Consider the following 21,905-nt stretch of genomic DNA (forward strand, 5'->3'; position numbering starts at 1 on the left):
GTGGCACTGCTTGAAAGATTAAAGGCAAAAAAATGAAATAAAAAGTAAAACAATACACTGAATATATGCTTACGTATTTTACTTAGAACCGTAGATCTTTTGAGTGAAATGTAGACTTCTACATTTAAAAGATGTGACACACAATAAACGGCAAAAAGGGACACAGAAAATCACTAACAATAACAGATGAAAAGACAAGTTCCAGCTCCTGTCAATCGAAAGGACTGACCTCCTCAACTGATCTTCGGAATTCATTCTCCCCCAAAACCCAGGTACATAAAATTCCTTGACATTTGCTAAAAGTAATAATGCATTTCCCAAAATTGCACTGAAAAGTTATTGCGCTGAAAGGGTTAAGAAGCTGATGGCAATTAGCCTTATTGTATATACTCTCCCTGTTTCACCTTCTTGCTGAAAATTGCCTTTTGCTGAACAAGTTTCAAATGACTAAATTAACATGATTGCTCATTTCTGAGAAATCACGTTTACAACTTTCTAAGTGTGACCCTTAGCATAATTAAAAATAGGGTTTGTAAGCAATTCATTCATCTAAAATGCATGTTTATTCTACACCTCAAATTTTGCCTCATCAGCAACCTCTGTGTTCAGAACCATATTAAGGTAAAAACATTAAGCAAAAGTAGCAGTTGATACTAAATTTGCAGTGCTCCACTAAATGCTTCAATATTTTGATTTAGAAAGATTAGCCTATATAAATAATGCCTCAAAAATAGTGTAAGTATTTTGCACAAAAGACATCTTTCTGTCTTTTATTGCTCTTTGAGATGCTGAACAGAAGCACTATGGTTGAGGACAGCAGTGGAAAGTTCCTATCAATATATTTAAATAGCCCAGAATAACTCGGAGTGAAAGCAACCTACCACTCAGACCTTCTGGCATGGCATATATTGGTCTTAACAGTAAATGAACCTTGCAAAGAACCTCATTTATTTATAGACTTTCCAACATATGTCAATCAAAGTAAAGGACAACTGAAGAATACTAACTCCACGAGTTTTGGCAGGCAACCTCTCTAACTTCATAACCTTTTGATATGAGGAAATGCAGTGTAACTACAAAATTTAAGACCTGCTTCTGCCTATTAACATTTGCTATCAAATGTGTTTCTTAAGTGACATTTTCACCTAATGAAAAAGATGTTTCCGTTCTAATTCAGATGCTCAGTTCGAAGAAATGTGTCTGAACAAGATTTGAGTATTGAACCAGAACTTATTTTGCCATTTGCAGTTCACAAATTTCAACACATAATCAAATTATGTACTAAAGTAGGGAAAGCTTAGAAAATGTCTCATGGCAAAAATTATCTTTATTTCTCCTTGTGGATTTAATTTTGCCATTTTCTGAGTAACTTTTAAGCAGCTCTGGACACCGCCAGCAGTCATAGACTTCTCCAACTCCTGAGACTACAGTAAAATGGAGTATTAAGACATAAGTCAGTAATCTTTAGAAAAAAAATAATACAAGTCAGTGAAAGTTAAAGTGAAATAGGAGAAGAAAAAAAGAAAATCAATCATCTGCCAAAATTGGGTAAGAGATGGTCAATGAAACTATTTCAGATCTATTCTCCAGTTAGCTGGCTTCCCATCCTGAAAGTAGTATTGCTCATTTTTACCAGCAAAAAAACGCTCTAGTTTTGTGTCTCTTCTGAAATCATATTATGGACAGTTGTGGTACAAAAATGGAACAAAGTGCACATGAAAAGTCAGAGCTATAAGGGATGACAGTATTCTCTTTTCTAATTGTCTCTATGTTCCTTTGTTCTAGAAGTTAATGCTCAGCTTATAGGCCAAGCTTACTTCAAACAGCGTTAATAGAAAATATATTTATATTCAGAAACATGATAAAAAATATTTTATATCTTAAAAAGAAGAGGGCAGAACACTGAGAAGTACTTTGAGAAAATGTAGAAACTGAGAAACATTAGGATTCGTATGATGTATTTACTAGGGTATTTCCAAATATTTTCATGTTTTCTTAGCTGTTATCCATATTCCATGTCCAGAATCACCATTTATCTTTATTTTTTGTGACAGGTTTTCAAAGTACAATGGCAGAAATTATTTATGTGGATTGTGATCACCTTATTGTCTCTTTTTAATGCTCATGTTTCAGAAACATGTATCATGCCCTACAGTGATTGACTTTCTTTTTCCCAGGATGAAGAGTTTTAATGCAAATAAGGTCTCCTTGTGGGAAGGCAACTACATATTTTGATAACCCTTAGAGTTCTTTCTGTACACTCTTAATATTCACTTTTTAAAATATAGGCACTTGAGAGATGCCCAAAGTTTAAGTGTTGTTATCTCATGGGCATATTTAAGGGAACTGTTGGATGGTTTTTGCTTCAGTATCTATTCCTCAACTTAATAACTAATGATCTTAAAACTCTGTTTGCTTCTGAGCTTTACAGAGCTGTCAAACATACCGCCATTTCTTCTTGGGTAGGAATGGGTAATTTAGAGCTCACCATTCTTTATAAACTTAAAATCACTTTTCCACAAGAATATTGCTTTGCATTTATCAATTTTGAATTTCATCTGCCACTTTACTGCCCTATCACTCAGTAATGGGACTCTTCGCAATAAAACAACATCTTGTGTTAAGAATCTTAAGAACAGTCTGCAGAGCCTCATCTGTAGTTTCACTGGTAACTCCCTCTCTACACACATTGTACAGCTCAGATCTCAGACCACGTTACTGTGTGCCTCCAGTAGTAACACTTCTGTGTCACAATAGCTCCTCATTTTCTATCATCTTCTTTTCTTATAATATGCAGCCGCACACAATCATCAAAATAACCAGCTTTATCCTTAATTCTTTGAAAGTTTAGGGGATTTTGTTAAACATAATTTAAGGATGAACAATGCCAGACAGGTTCTGAAAGTAGAAATAGCTTGTAACCATAGTCTGCCTACCTACCTCCTTACGCAGGCCGTTATCACATCCCAGATTTCTCTCACAGGTTTATAGGAACTTGTAGAACCTTACTGTTTTCTTATATACCATTAGCTGTAATATATTGCTAAACTTAACCCTGCCTCTAAGCTTAAAATTAATTTGAAATGAGACATGATCCAAATTTTCATTGTATGGCCTCCATTGCAAGAGCACTAATGTATCAAGAAATACTTTCTCATTCTCACAATTAAACAAAAAGCTTATTCTTCTATGTGCTCCAACAAGATCCTCAACTTAATATAATGTCTGTAAAATAAAATACCTTACCTGCATAAGTGGAATTTTTAGACTAATGCGTTTTAACAGCCAGAAATTAAGACAAATATTGGAAGTATCAAATCAGTTTAAAGGGAACAACATCCAGAGGCTGGACCCTAGTTTAAATCATCTTCTCAACAATATCCTCTTCCCCATTAATCTCAGACGATGTAATAATTTCAATGTTATCAGTGAATTTTCAGTCACAAAACATGTTTCCACTAGGAAACCCTCAGCTAAACAAAACGTTACTTCACTCTGAAATCTTTGCAGTACTGAAGTAATGGGTAAGAAAGTAATATTATTAACAGGGTTGTTATAGGCATAAAAATGCCTAAAAAAGACAACATGTTTTATTAGACAAGCTCATATGCTTAGTCATTGAGCAATAAGCATTTTTCTCCTGCTCTGAAAAAAAAAAAAAGAACTATTTTCAAAGGTAATGACAAGCAGAGAACATTAGCTCTGAGATTAAATAGATATGTTAATTGGGAAATACCTAAGAGAAAAGGCAGTTAGGACTATTGGAACAGAAGAAATATTATAAAGAGAAAAGGCGAGAAGATAGTTTTGTCTTACAGTAAAGGGTGAGAGATTTATTGCTGGTGGCACTTGACAGTTTGGGAGGGAGAGGGGAAATGATCCCATGCTGTAAAAGAGATATCTCTATCAGGTTCATGATTTTCACTATCCAGTAAAGTTATACTGTGAACTTTTATGAGTAAATCTGGATCCAACTGTAAATTTTGACTGATTTTTTTATTTTCTGGTTAACAAAAAAAGTTTCAGGGGTTTCCACAGTTTGACACAAAACCCAGAGGAAACACAACCTTTTTCAGCTCAGCATTTTGTTACAATGGTTCAACCATAAAGCTGCAGTAAATGCTAAGATTTTAGACTCACTGTATCTGAAAGCAAGCCTACCACTTAAAAATACCAAATTTCATACACTGGTAGATAAATTCCTGCATAATGATTTTTTTAGACAATGAATCTTACAACTAAGAGGTTTTGAACAGTCAGTAAGGATAATATGCACTTAGCAAGAGCTGATGGATTTTTCTTTTTTTTTTTTTTTTTTTTAAGTCTTACAAATATTCCTTGAACTTCTTTTCAGAACAGCCCTGTAAGAACAAGCTAATTAGAAAATTACAGCTTTCACTATTGACAGAGAAGTAGCAAATCACCAGGGACAAAAGATAAATGCAAGGAAAAAAATTTAAACATATTTTCAACATTTGTAGAATTCAAGTTGTTTAAAATCAAAATAACAACCAAAATAATGAAATTGAAATATATTACAATGAGAACCTGAAAAAACCAAGCTCCTAAGATGTTGCTAGCAGCTAAACCTCTACTACGAAAAACACAATACTGCATATATGCTTTCTTATCGTGTGTATAGTTAAATGACATGACAGTCACAAAGATTTTAATACACACACTCCATTAGGAGATATAAACCAAATATATAATGTATTATGCCTCATTGTTCCCAGATTGATTTATATATTGAAGGTATTCTAAAAGGTGTACTAGAAACAGTTTTCTATCTACAACATTAACACGATTTGTAGTAACTCTGGCTTCCCGCCTCAGCAAGTGCTCCATCATAGAAACCCTTCTGCCTGCTACCGTGTTGTAAGAAAAAAGCTGATTCACTTCCAATTGAAGAATAAAGTTGTTTGAGGTTTCTGCCTAATAATACAGATTTAGCGAATAGGCAGCCATTCTACACGGAACAGAATCTCTGCTTTTAATATAAATTAATATGTTTCTGCCAAATTCTATGAAATAAAGCTTGATTGCTTTTTCTTCTGCATTGTGATAAATGTGCATTATAGAAAAAAATTGGGAACTTAAAAAAAGAAATCACTTCAAATGTAAACGTAATGGATTGTACACAGTAAGTTTAAAGAGTTACCATACTGTCCTTGGTGATTTACAGCTCTGCAGACTTGCTTTATCAGTCTATCAAGTTTTCTGTTTGTTTTGTTTCTAGTCTGCTTTGTTTAATTCATAAAACTGGAGTGGAATGGAAATCTGTAATCATGTCCTAAGGCACAGTCTTCAGTACAAACAAAACTGTCAAAGATACCAGTAACAACAGTCTTCCTTGCTTTCATAACAACATAGTTAAGATTTATATTATGGGCATCACTTGTTCTTCATTCATTTTGTCACAGGCAAAACACTGAACAGTCTTAAGTGTGTTTTAATTTGTGATGGAGATGGAGTACCTCCATCCTGCATGTGTGAAACAGCCGCACACACCAGGGTTACTGATGAAGATGACATCCCCTTTTTAATCTTTATAGACAATGAAAAAAGAATATGGGCCTTTTTCCTAATAGTGATTTTGAATGCTTGAGGTTAAGCTCAGATCTGAATAGTTGTGGTGTCTTGTCAGCCCCCCAGCGGGTGATTATAAAAACAATCTAGGGCAAGAAGGCTCTTGGAACTAAGGTCAGGTGTTGTGTCTTAATCCCTGAAAATACCATCTACTAAAAATCCACTACATGAAGCTCAGCTTCTGTATGTGTAAATGTGTGCCTAGTTAGTCCCATGAAAAGACAATTAATAGAAACTTCCGTCACTATAACATTTTGTATTTTCCAAAAGTCTGATTTTTACCACATGCAAAGCCATAGGCTTCAGCAAAATGGGGATACTTTTACTGTAAATTCTGGCTGAGGCTTTTAGTTTCTAAAGGGCAGGAAATGAAGGTGACAGAGTGCCTAAACTACAGGTTGAGACATCCTTCTGTTTATTTGATTCCCAAATTACTAAATCTGGGGATTAACGATGGAAGCATTCAAAGGAAGCAAAGACTGACAACTAAATACACAAGATTTGCCCAGTTTCACAAACAAAAAACTTTGGGAAGTCTAGGAATTGAATTAGAGGAACCTTCTTCTAATTCCTCAAAAACAACACCATAACCTTTTTTTTAACCACTTGCTTTTTGATTTCAAAATGAAAGTGAACAATTAGCAATACTGTGACTTAAATATCAGTTAAAACTAACTTGCTTTAGTTAAGCTGACTCCCGCTCACAAACTACCTATCTCATACTGCTGCCACAAAAAATATAACTGTATCTAGCTTCATTCTTGGGTGATATTGAGCTACCTGCAATATTACAAACATACTCAGTCCCTATTTGCCTGCCTGCCTCCTACATGTACTAGCTCCACATCATGGTACCTGTACTTTCTTTGATGAATGCCTGATTTACACAGTCACACATGGAAGGAGAATGGAGTCACATCATCTCTTAGCATTTGTCTGTGTCACAGACTAAACAAGAACTAGATTGGAAATCACTATTTTATTTCTATTGCAACACAATAACAATTCTAATGCTAGTACAGTAGTATCAGCTGCCTGGCCCATATGAACAACAAAAACTTTGCAGTACTTACCCTAAAACAATCTCTCAATTTAAAATTTATTGTTGTCTGTGCAATATCAACCATGTTGTAATACTCCCTACTTGGTGCATTTGGATTCTCAGTAAATAATCACAGCCATAGCATTATGAATTATTGACAGTACGCAGTCTCACTTGAAAAGTGCCCACAACAAACATTTGCAGCCTGTAAGAACTCACTGCTTCAGAGCAAGGGCACGTGTGTAGCCAGGCTAACACCAGTCAGCCCCATTAATTATGAAAATATTTATTTATTTATTAACATGTGTTCTTGAGGATTTAGCAGATTGTGTCGGGAAACAATTACAAAATAAATACAGGACCAGCTTCATTCCTTGTACAACTATATTAAAATAACTGGGATAAGGCCAGCATTTCAGACCTTATCCTAGTCAGCAGCACCTGCCTAACCACTAAATAGGCAGTTTGTCCTTTGCCTCTGTCCACAAACACTTCTGAAAACAGCATTTAAAATGGCATTATGCTGTTGCCAACAATGGCATTTCAGGTCTTATGGTCTTAGAATAGCCATTTGATAGATATTGAAACATCATCTCCCAGAAGAAGAAAAGGAAAGAGGTAGATGGCCATAAAAAACCTCAGCATAGGGTAAACTATCTAGCAAGTCCATACACTGCTCAAATTCCACACAGAAGCTGTTTTGCTAGTAACTCACAGGAGATCAACAAATGAAGCTTTGTCTGGAAACCCAGCTAATGCTGAAGTTTGTTTCTAGTAGCAACAACTTAATCAACATAAATGAAAGACATGGATCAACACCATAGACTTTCGTTCCTCTGATTTTCACTTTCAAAATAAATATTGATACACAAGTTACTCTGTTATTGTGTATATACACTTGTAATAGATGTATACACCTATACAAAACTCGAACACTCAAATATGTGATTGGGAAAAAATCTTATTGCACAACACTACAAAATACTTGTCACCACAGCTGCTGAGCCAGTTACTCCTACCTGACGGACTTAGACGCAAACTCCCAACAAGTGCTGTTTGGGTACTTGGCAGACCAAAATGTCTGTAGCAAAATGTCAAAGGTAAAAACTGTACGCCTTCCCTCAGCAAATGTTATTTCCCCTGTAAGGAGAACGGTATCTACAAAAGTTAATTCGTCAGTACATGAAACATCCATAGCATTCCAACCTAAGAAAACACACACACAGATTTGCCTTTCTGTAAACAAATGCCATGTGTTTTTGTCAGCTGATTCTTACATTGAAACCACAGCTTTTGAATGACTTCCAGCACCACTGGTAAGAACAGTCTCTAGATTTTAAACTTATCAGCCAACAGAGTTCAGACCAACATTTAATTCCTGTCATTGTGAGTAAATCTCAAATTTATTTATGGGGTGGATTTATCCAAACTGGAACTCATAGTTTCCAACTATCAGAACTTAAACATCTTTCTCTTGCATGCATCTTTCGCTACCTTCATTGTTCATATATACTTTAAAATTGCATCTATACATATTTCAGGTTATCCCTTGTTTGTAAGGGTTTTTTATTTAAATTTGTTCTATTTTATTTTGAAAAGATAAAGTAGGAAAAAATAACCACAATCTTCTGCATCTGCTGAGAAAATTACACTTAGAATTACACAGTAAATCTATAGCAATGTCATTCAACCAAGGGTGTGAATACAGGATTACAGATGCAGAATGTGGGTCTATCTAGGTTTGGTGTCTGAGTTATAACTGAAAGTAAAAATACCAGTCAGAACTCTGGGTATTTCTGTTTACCTCTGAAAGCTTTTAGGACTGAAGACAAGATCTCTGTCTATGACTACACCATCCAGTCTTATACAACACATATAAACTTTCTTTTTTCCCCACCATTTGGGCATTCTCTGCTTGAGGCACTCTAGATGAGAGCAGTGCCTTCTGCTGCATTGGCGCTCCGGTTTGCTGCTTAAGAAATAAAAGATAAGCCAGGACACATTTCTTGAATGACTGGTGTAGCTTTTAAGGTGATTTACATTCGTTTTGTCTGTACCTCAACCTGGCAATCTGGAGATATATAGTGAAAAAGCACCTTTGCCAGGACGGATTAACATAGCTGAGGTCGGTATACCAGAATAAGGCAATTTGACGAGGCAATTTGAAAGACATACTAACTACCACATGTACTTTCACATTTTGAAGTTCAGAATATATATTACCTTTAATTATCTTGCATTTTTATGCTTTTCTTTTTTAAATTTCCATGTAGGAAGGCTGTCTCATTCAGAGGCTGATACCTTTCTTTTGGCAGTCCTCAAAACACTAATTTAACATATTGATCCCTGAACTTTTTTCAAAGGGGAAGAGAAGACAAATAATATACTAAGTCTCACTAATTTCAGTCATAATTCTTTAAGTCCTGGATGGTCCAGCTGGGAATATAAAATACTCTACAAAATATGTCCAATCAGAAGTCTAACAAAAAAATACAAGATTTGGCTTCAAAATTCTCACAGGAGAAATCTGCTTAGGAAACATCTGCCCTGGCGCCCGCTGTTCTGATCACAGATAATTGCAGCTGATCACAACCTCCTAGCAAACTCCTTCGCCAGGCTGACATTTGCACCTCCTGAGCATTGACACACACCACTGAACTGATGCGAGATACTCATTTAGCTGTGTCTGACCCAACTGTATAAATGTACTTACAACATTCTCAGAGTGCCTAGCTTAGAAAACCTTATCAATTGCTTCGTAAGTTTTCTGAGGAAAGAAATCCCTGTGCTTTTCTGCCTTCATGTCCTAGTGACATAAGCCACCAGCATACTTTCAGAGGTCTGTGTTGGAAAATCAAATACACACTATTTCACATACTCTTTTTTATGATTTAAGCTTACAAATTATTAATGTTATGGTTCTTGAAAAGTCATTCTGGGGTGTACATTTATTAAGATGCTATTAAAATCTACCGAAACACACTAACACAGTATGAAGAAATTCTCAGAGCTCTGTTTGAATGCAGATAAGACTGTACTGAAATAAAATTATACCACGTCCCACTTTAGTGAGATAAAGAAAAAAAAATTTTTTTTTTTTTGAGATGTGTTATTTTTGGATAGGAAATAAGTGCTGGCCAGCTAAAGCATGGCAGTATCAAACACTAAAAATCAGAACTCTAAATGAGATGATTTAACTCAGGGTCTGTCATACTCACCCTAAATTTTGAAACAGGTGTGGCTCCCTGTAGATCTTCACATATTTTTCCAGATACCCATGTGTGAATGAAGTTCCCTTCTACCTATATGCCTTTAGATTGCAGGATTATAGTAGTAACGCTAAGCATAAATTAAGCTCAGACATCCCTTTCCTTGCTCTTGGATACAATGTCAGCAATGATTAAAAAAGAAACAGCTTTCTTAAAAGTAAGAATCAGTATAAAAAAACCCAGTTTAAAGTACTAAACCAAACCCAGTATGCTCATTTATATACATATTTTTTTCTGTAGCTTTTCTTGAAGCCTTGCTTTCTTCTAGCTTTGAAAACTCTCAAATCCTTACAGAGACTGCCAACCCTCCTCTCCATGAGAGTTCTCTAATAATTAACCTTTTTTTTTTCTTCTGAGAATATAAAAATATACATATGTACACATGCGCATCAGAGTTCTCTTATAATTGACCTTTCTCTTCTTCTAAGAATATAGAAATATATATATGTACACATGTACATATGTATATATTTCTAGGTGCCAACTGTCCTCAGCAGTGAGCTCAGCATAGACACTAAGACTGACTACAATTCTGTAGGTGGGGCTATTTTCTTTTTGAAGTCACATTCTGGGTCCATGTCTCATTAAGTTCACTCAAGTTTCTTGTCAGGACACTCAGAACCTAGAAATGGTGCCTTTGGCAAGAGGAGCAGAATGAACCATCAGGTATGAAAACTGGAGCTCCAGAAGATATTGACCTGAAGTGGCAGCTAGCTAAGGAGCTTGCTGTTCCTAAAGTACAACTACAAAGCATTTTCTCCCAATGGATTAGAAACAAGCACTCATAATGAGGAAAAAAAAAAAAAAAAAAGAGAGGAAAGGAGAGTGACTTGTGCTTTTGGCACCTGTTTGCTTCCTATGGTCTCCAAATGGAACCCTGTATTGTTTTTGCTAATCCATCTCTGAGCTGAGAGAGGTGCAAGCTGTAAGCCACAGCCTGCCTGCTGTGCTAGAGAATGGCACAGCTCAATAAAAACAATTATTTCAAAGCCTATATCTCATCTATTATTAAACCTGTGAAAAGAGTTTTAATTTCCTGTGCAATTATATGGTGCAATGTCATATCGGGGGGGATGGGGAGGTGGGGAGGGAGAGCAGGCTTGCTTTTGATCAAAAACCTGGTTTTCATATTTTATGGTTTGGATAGCTATGTACCTTGGGACCTAATTTGAAGCTCATATACTTCTCTTCAGTCAAAATTTGAGTAAGTCCACTTAGCTATTTAATTATTCAATTTTTTCCTCATAAAGAAAGATAAATTATTAACACCTTGCAGTCTGGAACACCACAAGCAAATGTTGCCTTCTTATCCATGTGTAGATATCTTGCTAATGTGTAGTAGTAAGAGATGATTAATGCATTTTGCAATGAATTCATACAATTACTTTGACTAATGCTTCCACGTCATGTGTGACACAAATCAGATTCCCTATTACTTTTATTTGTTTTCTACTTAGCAGTGATTATTAAATAATCCATAACAATGATCATGTTCCTTTAAAAATATTGTATAATTTACATTCTTGCTGGCAATAAGCTCACAACAAATGGATCTTTGGAAAAGGAAAAATAAACCAAAAGCACTCCTTGTCTAAACAGTGGCAGGGCTTCTTTGCACAGTGACAGAAGCAGAAAGCCCCAGTGGGGCTAGAGTCTCATCTGCAAGACTGGAAAAGTAGCAGCTTCTGATATTTAGACCTCTTGTAACCACTCTCAGCTCTGCGTTGTATCATTATGGAATTAAAATTACATTATTCTGCTCTCCTGTTTCAGAAAACATCTGGAATAAACATTTAAGAGAAAAAGCGGATTTCCACCCCTTCACGAGGGAACTGCATCTTTATATGCCTCAGCATTCAGCATCCAAAAGTACTATCACTTTGATTACATAAGATAAAATTATTGAATAAATATTCATAGGAATTCAGAAGGGGATTCTGATACAAGGAAATGAAACCGCTATGTACAAGACAAAGTGAGAAACGATTAGCTGTCTCAGATCAGGGGAGGTATAGCTTCAGGTCAAGTATAGGAAGAGGAAGCTGACATTGTGCTTGCATCTGGTAGAAGACGAATCAACACAGACCATTTATGAAGCCTTTAAGGAAATCAAAGAGATGTAGCATTAGAAAGGGCTTACTAGAGCTATACAAAAGAACCCAAGGGCATATCTGTTATTTACATGTAAGCACATAACATAAACACATGTATATATATATACCTCCGTATACGTGAATACATATATCTGTGGGAGAGAGAGGTGGAGAGAAAAAAGAGATCTGGAAATCACTTTTGCTTCTTAAATTTAGAGCGAGAGAGAAAGAGAGATTGATTTCCAAATGCATTTTCTAAAGCAGGACTCATTCTGTAGAAAATTTAACATTCTGTGTAACAAAACTGAATGCTCAAGCCAGCAAACTGCCAAATTGCTTCATGTGAACCAAAATATATGTCCATGGAAAACATCACTGCATTGTATGAATGGTAACAAGGACAGCATTTCCATAGACAGCACCAACGTTTCCTCTGGGAAGGGACTTTCAGACAGCAACAGAGAGAACACCGAAAGAAGAAAGAACAAAATTAACTGTATTTTTTATAAACAATTTGTCAAATACTTTAAAATAGAGTAAATTAGAAGATCTCAGTATTCATAAAGTAAGAGTTTTCCTGAGTTATCAGGTGTATGAGTAATCTAATGTATTATTCATCACCTCTTACTAGGGTAAAAACATCCAGCAGATTATATGGTCAAACTGTGCTCTTAGAAACACATGTGCAGTCTGTACCGCCTTTGAAGTTCACCTACATTATACATCACCATCTCGATAGCTATCAGAGTTTCTACATGATGGTGAAATTTACTTAAATATTCTGTCTCAAATTTGCTGGTACATTTCTGCTGTGTTCCACTGTTACAGGCACTTAACTTGTTTTGGCTTTTTTGGAACTGCAATTTATCCTGGAAGTTGCATAAAACTGTTCACATACACACACACCAAGTACAAGCACAGGAGAAGGAATAGGACCTAATGGTTTTCTTTCCAGGTTTCCTATACCAGAAGAAAGAAAAAACGAATTAAACTGATTTAGTCTACTAAGACAATATGATTCTCACTGACACATAGTCGGTTATCAGGCAGGGCTCTACACAAGGTATAGAAATCAGCACAATACTAGATGACATTGTGCAAAAGTCAAAATGAATAAGAAACAAAAAGAGACAGGATTTAAATCTTTGCCTTCAAATAATATAAATGTGCTATTTTTTGTGCTGTAGCATTCTGCAAGTTTGTCACCATGCTATGATTTACACTTCACCAATTCAGTTCTGAGAAGCTGTTTAGCATTATTCTCCATTAAACTAATATTACAGAGGATAGTTAAGCTTCTGATGTTTGGCTTTGGTTGTATTCATTTCTGCAGTGCCCATGACAAACAGGATGTTATCCAATTATGAATTACTGTATTGATTAAATTAAATAGCACATTAATTTAATGTAAAATACACATGGTTTATTCTCGCTGTCATAAATTATTCCTTATTCTGCTGAAAGAAGCTATTTAAAATTAGTAGGAACCCTACTTAATCACAAGGCTTTTTCTGAAAAATCACTATTAGCAGCTGCTGGGAAAGCTCACTCTCTCCAAAACAAACACGTAACAAATTATTATGGTGAAGGTCCCCATTTATCAGAAACAAACCTACATTTTTATACTTCCTTCCTTTAAAGAAAACCAACAGTACCATGTGGCAACATTAAGGGTGCAAGGAGCCACTTGGTTTTTATTGTAACTGACGCATTGCTTTAAAGTTCAGTGGTGTACTTTGTAAACTAGGATCATGCAGTACTAACTGATAGGACAATTAGTTGATAGTGCAAAACATGAAAGATAACAGTATTCTTGCCCTTCTCACTCAGTCACTCAAAAGCTGGCTACAAGGATGACTTACTGAAATCCTAATGATCTGATTACTGATTGCTGATGATTTGATTACTACACACAAATGCTGTCTTAGTTGCACTCGTATGATCTTCCATTCTGCTTCATCACCCAGATTTCTTCTTGCTTTGGCTATATGCAGAAAGCTAATTCAGATGTCAATGGGGGCTGTATTACTGAGAAAACATTACAAGAAATCTCATATTCTTGCCTCTCTTACCAGTTAGTGGAGCCATCTGTACTGCAAACCTTCCAGATCTCACTGGGACTTGCTAGCAGATATGGCTGTTGGGAAACACTATAAATTTTTGAGCATTTAAATCTTTGAGAATAAAAGTATTATTTTCTGAAATGACTTAAGCTTTTAGACCAGCATTGTAAAGGTATCTCAAGTGCCTAAAGGTAGGAATGACATTAGGCATCTTTAAATGTTTAAATAAATTTACAAATCTTGCCCAAAGGAATTCAAATTTCATTATATTAAATTAAACCAATCATTTTGGTCCATTGCTCAAAGACAGAAGCATAAATCACAAAATAAAAAACCTACTGATAAACCACAAGGACTGAAACTGAACTGACTACTTATTGGAAATTACTTCTTTGTCTACAAAAAAAGAAAATAGGTTTCAAAACCTATTATAAACTTTTTATCTAATAAATCTAGCCTGATAAGCAAGTTAATCAGAGACATATTGTAAATGTTTCCATTACGTTACTCCTGTTATGTTCACATCTGTTAGAATTCAGAGAATATTTTCATAAATGCAGAAATATTTTCTATCAAGATATATATGCATATATTAAAACCTCCCTATGTATATATATAAATTGCATTATTAGGACATGTGAAACATATTTAGCTCAGCAAGCAGTCTCAATGTGCCTTGAACCAGGGTGTGGATTTAACTCACCATAGAAACTGATAAATCATGAACTTCAAATAAATCTTCTGATACTATGATTCCTCAAACATCAAATTATTCAGGAATTTTATTTGATCTTTTTGCAGTCATCACATATCGGCAATTTATTCAAATGATACAAATAGTACTTGATGTTGACTGATGTTTCCTTGCCACTGTGTCAAGCCAGATCTCTGTATACCAATACTCCTCCAGCTGGCTGACACTAGCCTCAGCCCATTTTGTAAAAGGTGGAAAATAAATATATTTTGTGATTTGGCTTCATGAGTGTTCTTGTCATCAGAAACAGTAGATTTCCTGACTCCTGAAAATCAGTTTGAAAGACGTGACATGAAACGTCATGAAGAAAACCATGCAATAACATTGCCTACGTAATGACTGAGGGTCAGTGCCTGACGGTGGGCTTGTCTTGAATTTGCTGTACAGAATTAAAGGCAATCACCTCTACTATGAAAATATGCATTGAAATGAGAAAATTATTCACATGTCCCTACTCACTGTACAGATTTCAAGAACTGGAGTACTTAATTGTTCATTTTTAGCAATCAAAATTGTAATATAAGTTAGTTACCAGGCGATCTTCCCTGCAGGAAAGGAAGCTTGGGAAATAAGAAAACTTCTGATGTTTTAAAACTAATTTTATTTTCTTCTAGAGTAACTCGGGCACTTCCTTCTGTGATGGTCATGAATGAAAGAACAGCCCTGATAGCAGATGGTCCATGTTTCCCTATGTGAATCTGGAAAATCTATCATTTATCTGAATAAAAAATGATAGCTACGAAGAGTCAAAAACTATTGGTGATCCCATGGGGTAACAGCAAACCACTAAAACCAAAAAGCTTTTAACAAGTAAGCAAATACTAGCAGATAACTGGCAACTAAAAATCATTAGCAGATAACAGTTTGTTTTCTATTCAAAGAAAAGAATTTCAAGTGATGATGTTTTCTTTCTACAGAATGCATCAGTTAAGCAGTTAAATCCTTTTAAGCCAGTAAGTCTTGAAAACTTGCACCTGAGAGTTCTTCAAGAACCACTTTCCACCACTAATGTTTTTTTCCATTAAGTCTTGTAATGCTGAGGAAGAACTAGGCAACTGATAGAAAACTACGGTGTTGATAATGTGCACATAAAAAGATAAACAGGATGAGGTATGTAATTACAAGGTTATTAGTCTCAAAAAAAAAAAAAAAAAAAAAAAAAGCATGCTACAAAACCCAAATAATAAAGAATTAAAGAATTAAAAGTGGGAATATAATTAATCACATCTGTCTATGTGAGCAGATTTAAATAAATCCTACCAAAACAATCTGTTCTCTACACAGGAAGAGGAGCAAGTTAATAAAGACAGACACGTTTATGTGACAGTGTGCACACAAACTTTTGATGGAGTTTCTAGAAAGACACAAAGTCAACATAGCATCTAATATTTGCATTAAAACCTGACTGCCTGGCTCTCCACATATGACGACTTGTTGCTAAGTAGAAATGTTTTTAGCTATCCACAGAAAGAGATTCCTGTTCCCCCTCAATTAGAATTTTAACACTGAAGTAAAAGGATCCACAAAATCACATTACAGAAGCTATACATGAAGGGAATAATAAATAATTATGACTGACAGAAAGAAATACAATAGCTTAGTAAAGCAGAAATGTGCAAATATTTACCTAATGAGTGTTCTAATGAAAGCGAAGAAGTCAGACTATTGTGAACCAAGGCCAATAGTTCTGCTGGATATACAAGTAGGAGAGAATGAGGTTGGAACAGAAAAATAAAAGTATCTCTGATGGTGCTAAAGTCCTTTCAGAAATCAGCGTCCAGTTCTAACACCTCTGACTACAAAGGATGCTGTTAAGTCAGAGCGGGCTCAGAAGAAAGCCACAAATGGTTACAGGACTGGAAAACATTCTTAACATAGGAGGCAGACAGGGATCAATATATTTGGATAATCAAATAGGAGCATCTTGGCTGCATCTCTAAGTGCCTTTGTGGAATATTATGCTAAATAAATTCTACAGGAAAAAACAAAAAAAGGTAAAAATATCCCCAACAATAACAACAAACACTTCTGAATTCAGCAAAAGTACTAGAAAAACAGTCAAAAGTCTTACACTCTGGAGGTATACATGTACTTCTGCAGCATAAAACATAATTAAACATGCATTTAAATTAAACACAGACATCTGAACTTTTTGTTTTTAGTAAAAATATGAAACTATTATTAATAGGTTGAAAAAATAAACAAATTTCTGTTAAAGCAAATATAAATAAAACGCAACTGCTAATCTCCTTCCAAAATGTTGTTTATTTGAAACCCTAAAGGCTCTCCTTTAGTTAACACTAATTTCTGTACTGACCATCATGACTGAATTTTTTGAGGACAACTCCTATAAAGCATAAACTGTTTTTCTTTATTTGACATATTTTCTTCCACTTTGTTGCAACTAGATGACAAATCACCCTTATTAAAAAACAAAGTAGCAGAATTTTTAACATATAAGAAAGAAAAAAAATGTATAAAGGTAACATCCTAACATCAAACAACATAACAAGGAGTTAATATTCAGGGCAGTATTATATCATTCAGGAACTACGTCATATAGCAATATATACACGTATTTTTCTTATGCTCTAACTTACTAAGTAACCAAATATAAGACTAGTACTTACACTTTTGTAATCAGTTTGAAACGTTTACAAATGTTTAGTATTGCTACACTTTATTTCTCAGTAAACAGACACAGAGTTAAGGCTAAAGGTCAATACAGTATTTGGTACATGGACAAAGCTGAGTACCAGAAAATATATCAAGGCATCTAAATTTAGAGCTATTTGGTTTAGAGAAACGGGTACAGAGATATCTCTACTTGTTTTAGAGACCCAACATTTAAATGAAAAATGTAACAACTGCATGCTGTGGATCTGGCAAATTTGTCTTGTATTTCAAGACAGAGATGGATTTAGATCTTCTATTTTTTGACAAAAAAGTAAAGTCTTTGCCAAGTCTGGTCCAGTATTTCCTTTCAATCATTTGTGTCCTCAAGCACACTGATGAAATAACTGATTCAATACAGTCCCAACTTTACAGCTACTGTCTATAATTATGTAATTTTCTTACATAATTATACAACTATGCATACTTATTCAGGCAATATTTGTTCACTTTTAATAAGGTTTATCCAAGCCTTCATTTCAAAGCTGTTGAAAGCTAAGCTTCTCAGCCCCATGACTTTAGCAGTAAGGGCAGTTTTCTCCCTTTTGTTTACTAAAGCTAGAAGGGTAACACTCTAGCATTTACTCTCAGAGCCTGAGATGAATTTTGAGGGCTTGTTCTCAACACATATAGGGATTCTGTGTAGCATTTGTTCACTTCACAGTAAGAATCAAGCAACTAAACAAAAAGTCAGAACTAGACATACTGGCATCTCAGGGATCTACATGGCTAGAGTCAAGTTAACATGCATTAAGTATTACTGTCATAAAATAGCTGAGTACATATTTTGGTTGGCATGATGACAATATCTTGATTTTTTTTTTCCAACTCAACTTTTAAATAAAACTGTTCAACAATTTTTCTAAGTAAATAAATCTGAAAATGCACTGGCAGCAAGGAGCTGACCGATAGGAAAATGTATTTTAACTAAGTTTTCCTAATTAATATTGTCATTCTGAAATTACCATTACAGTATTCTGCCATTCTAATTTACTATGAGTTTACAGTCTCCTAGGCTGGATTTCTGTACTGCTGCTTCTGAAAATTCTGCTGCCTTTTAGTAAAAAGGCCAGTAGCAACAGCTGGCTCACTATTATCAATTTTAATTAAAGCCTTCATTTTCTGACACATCACAAGGTTTTTCTATGGGAAAAGGCAAACTTAGGGAAGAAAAAATTAATTGTGTTTTTATATCACTGTGTAAAAATACATGCTATTGGCTTTTTCTCTATATAGGTTTCATTTCAGGTGTTAGCTGACAGAATCTAGTTGAATTTCTTATTTTATTCCAGTTTTCAGAGCTCATTGCATCTGGCTGCCACACGATGTACAAGATCAATAAAAATTAAAGGTGGAACTTTACACAGAAACATTATTTTACTGTTACAAATAACTGATTTCTCTCACCTGTTATATATCTGTGTGGATTCTGTATGAATTAGATCAATACCCAGGGCACATAAATCTTGTGCCATGCAACAGGCATTGCACTGCTGTCAGATGTGATCATTGTAACACCTCTCTGTGTGTCTCTTCTGAATATCAGCTTGAGGGCTGAGTAGGTAACTCACTGGGTTTTTGATAAACAAACAAAAAAGGTGTAGCTTAGTATTACATGTTCTATAATCTGTCCAATGGCTTTATCTACATTTTTGAATTATGAACTGCCCAGGATCATCACCAAGTACCTGAAACCCACTGGTCATTGAGAAGCTAGTGTCCTGCAGTATCTTTCAGAGCAGATTCTCCAACTCTGACATTTGGGTTGCAAAAGGAAGGACAGGTAATCACAGAACAATTTAGGTTGAAGAAGGCCCTTCATCAGCTTTGCTGCCTTTCTATGGACACGCTGCAGCACCTCAATGTCTCTCTTGTAGTGAGAGGCCCAAAACTTGACAGAGTATTCAAGGTGCAGCCCTACCAGTACTGAGTCCAGGGGGACGATCACTGCCCTGGTTCTGCTGGCCACACTGTTTCTGATACAACCCAGGATGCTACTGGCCTCTTGGTCACACAGGCATACTACCAGCTCATATTCAGCCAGCCAATGACCAACATTCCCAGGTCCTTTTCCACCAGTTAGCCTTCCAGCCACTGTTCCCCAAGCCTGTAGCATTGCACGAGGTTCTTGTGGCCCAAGCGCATGAACGCTACCTGATTCAATCCTTCATAATTTTTTTTTTTAACATTACTTTAATACAAATCATACACACATGAGAATATATTTGAGAGGCATCTATGATCTCTCTAATAAGATTTTCTAGGCAAATACAGGAGCAAACTGCCATTTCCTTGTGGGCAAAACAATGAACAGTACCTGGTATATAATCTTCAGCCTTTGTGTATTTGCTCTTCTGCTCAATACTTTCATGTAGACATCTGTAGATAAGCAAAAGGTAAATCTACCTTTGAAACAAAAATGAAGGATTCCAAAATATGCAGTCTGAATTGTTTTACCCAATGAATAAAACACTAAATTCTTGTTAAACGTGAATGTAGTGCAGACAGTTGTTTTCCTCCCGCCGTGTGGCCTTTTGTCTTTAAAGCTAAACTGCAATTCCAAAAATCATTCAGATACACTTACTTTTTCCAAGGCTAAAAATTGACTAGATTTGAAATGTCTGCTCAGGCAGCTGTCCATTGCAAAAAAGTTACAACACAGCAGTAAAACTAAAATATCCAAGTGAAGTTTAGCAGAGCAAATTACAGGAACAATCAGGCAGCAAACTGAGGGGTCATTTCAGAAAAAAAATTTGGAAATAAAATTTAAAAAACAAGTTTGAAATGTATAGCAATATATCACAAACTTAGATATGTCACCTTAAATCCTTCAGCTGCTGAAGACTGGGCATGAAGGAGGATGATGAACAAAACTCTGAAAGCTCTTGTAAATTATGAAATCTCACTCTCCATCTAAACTAGTTTATTGCTAATTCCTAAGACTGTAGCTATAAGGAGACACTCCATCTTCCTAGCTACAGTTTAACAGTGCTCTACTGGAGGAATGCATGAGCTAAGATCAAGGTGCAGGTTCTCTCACTAATCTCACATATGTTGTATAAATATTTCTCACAATTTTTAAAAGAAAAAAAGAAAGATCTGTTTGAAAACCATTTCATTATGGATCTGAGACATAAATCTTAGTTGTTAGTGTGAGGATATGTCGTGGTTTAAGCCCAGGCCATAAATCAGAACCACGAAGTCCACTTCCCCCCCCCCACCTTTCTTCCCTCCGCTCCTGGAGGGACGGGGAGGAGAATCAGAAGAATGCAGCTCCCACGGGTTGAGATAAGAACAGTTTAATAACTAAGGAATAACACAAATCACTACTGCTACCACTAATAGTAATAATGATAAAGGAAATAACAAGGAAGAGAATACAACCGCTCACCAACCGGTACCTCACCCCCACCCTGCCATGATCCAGCCCTTCCGGGAACTCTCAGTTCTACCTCCTGGGCATGACGTGCTGTGGTATGGAATACTTCTTTGGCTAGTTTGGGTCAGGTGTCCTGTCCCTGCTTCCTCCCGGCTTCTCCTCCTCCCTGGCAGAGCATGAGACTCACAAAGTCCTTGGTCAGTCTAAACATTGCTGTTATCAGCTCTGTTCCCAGGCTGAAAGTCAAAAACACAGTGCTGCAGCAGCTACCAAGAAGAAGAAAAAATTACTGCTGCTGCTGAACCCAGGACAGGATATCAAACTAAGGGTGGAATTCATGTTGTAGTATTCCTTACTGAGAGTGTAATTACTTCAGCCTCCTACATGGCTGCTTACTTTCATATAACTTGAGAGTTGCAGTATGTCACAAATCAGCATTTGCTCTGATTGATCTGGATGAAATCGAACACTGGGGTAAAAACTCAACAAGGAACTGAACTGTTATTGGAGGTATATGTGTACTCACTAGCTGTCCCTTCTTTTTGTCTCTTGCACGGGGGGGGGAACTAACTACTGTTTTACTGATGTGCAGTCTGTATACACAGAAGCACAGAGCCTAGAGTGATGGTGAAACCAGCAGTGTTGGGACAGGTGAAAAAAAAAAGAAAGAAAGGGCACTGTAAAGGAAGGCAGGGTCAGAAGCTAGAAAAAAAGAAAGAGCAGTTAGCAGGGAGAGCTGAAGTAGGGACATTTGAGCAGCAAGGATTTGTTTCACAGAAAGAAGAGAGAAAAAGAAGCATTTGAATGAGAAAAGGCAACACTATAAACCATTGTCAATAACTTTTTGTCAAAGCTCAGTCAAAAACTTAAAGAATGGATAATACTTGTACATGACATTTTGTAGTTTCTTGCTACTTGTGTGGTGAGGGACGGAAGCACTAGTTCCCTCCGAACTAGGGCTGAGACATAAAGGATTCATGGAATGCGGGTCATCAACAATTTATTGCACAGTTACAATCCTTATATCTGCTGCCCAAGCACCT

Source organism: Psittacula echo, assembly GCF_963264785.1.
Source record: "Psittacula echo genome assembly, chromosome: 1".
NCBI classification, from domain to species: Eukaryota; Metazoa; Chordata; class Aves; order Psittaciformes; family Psittacidae; genus Psittacula; species Psittacula echo.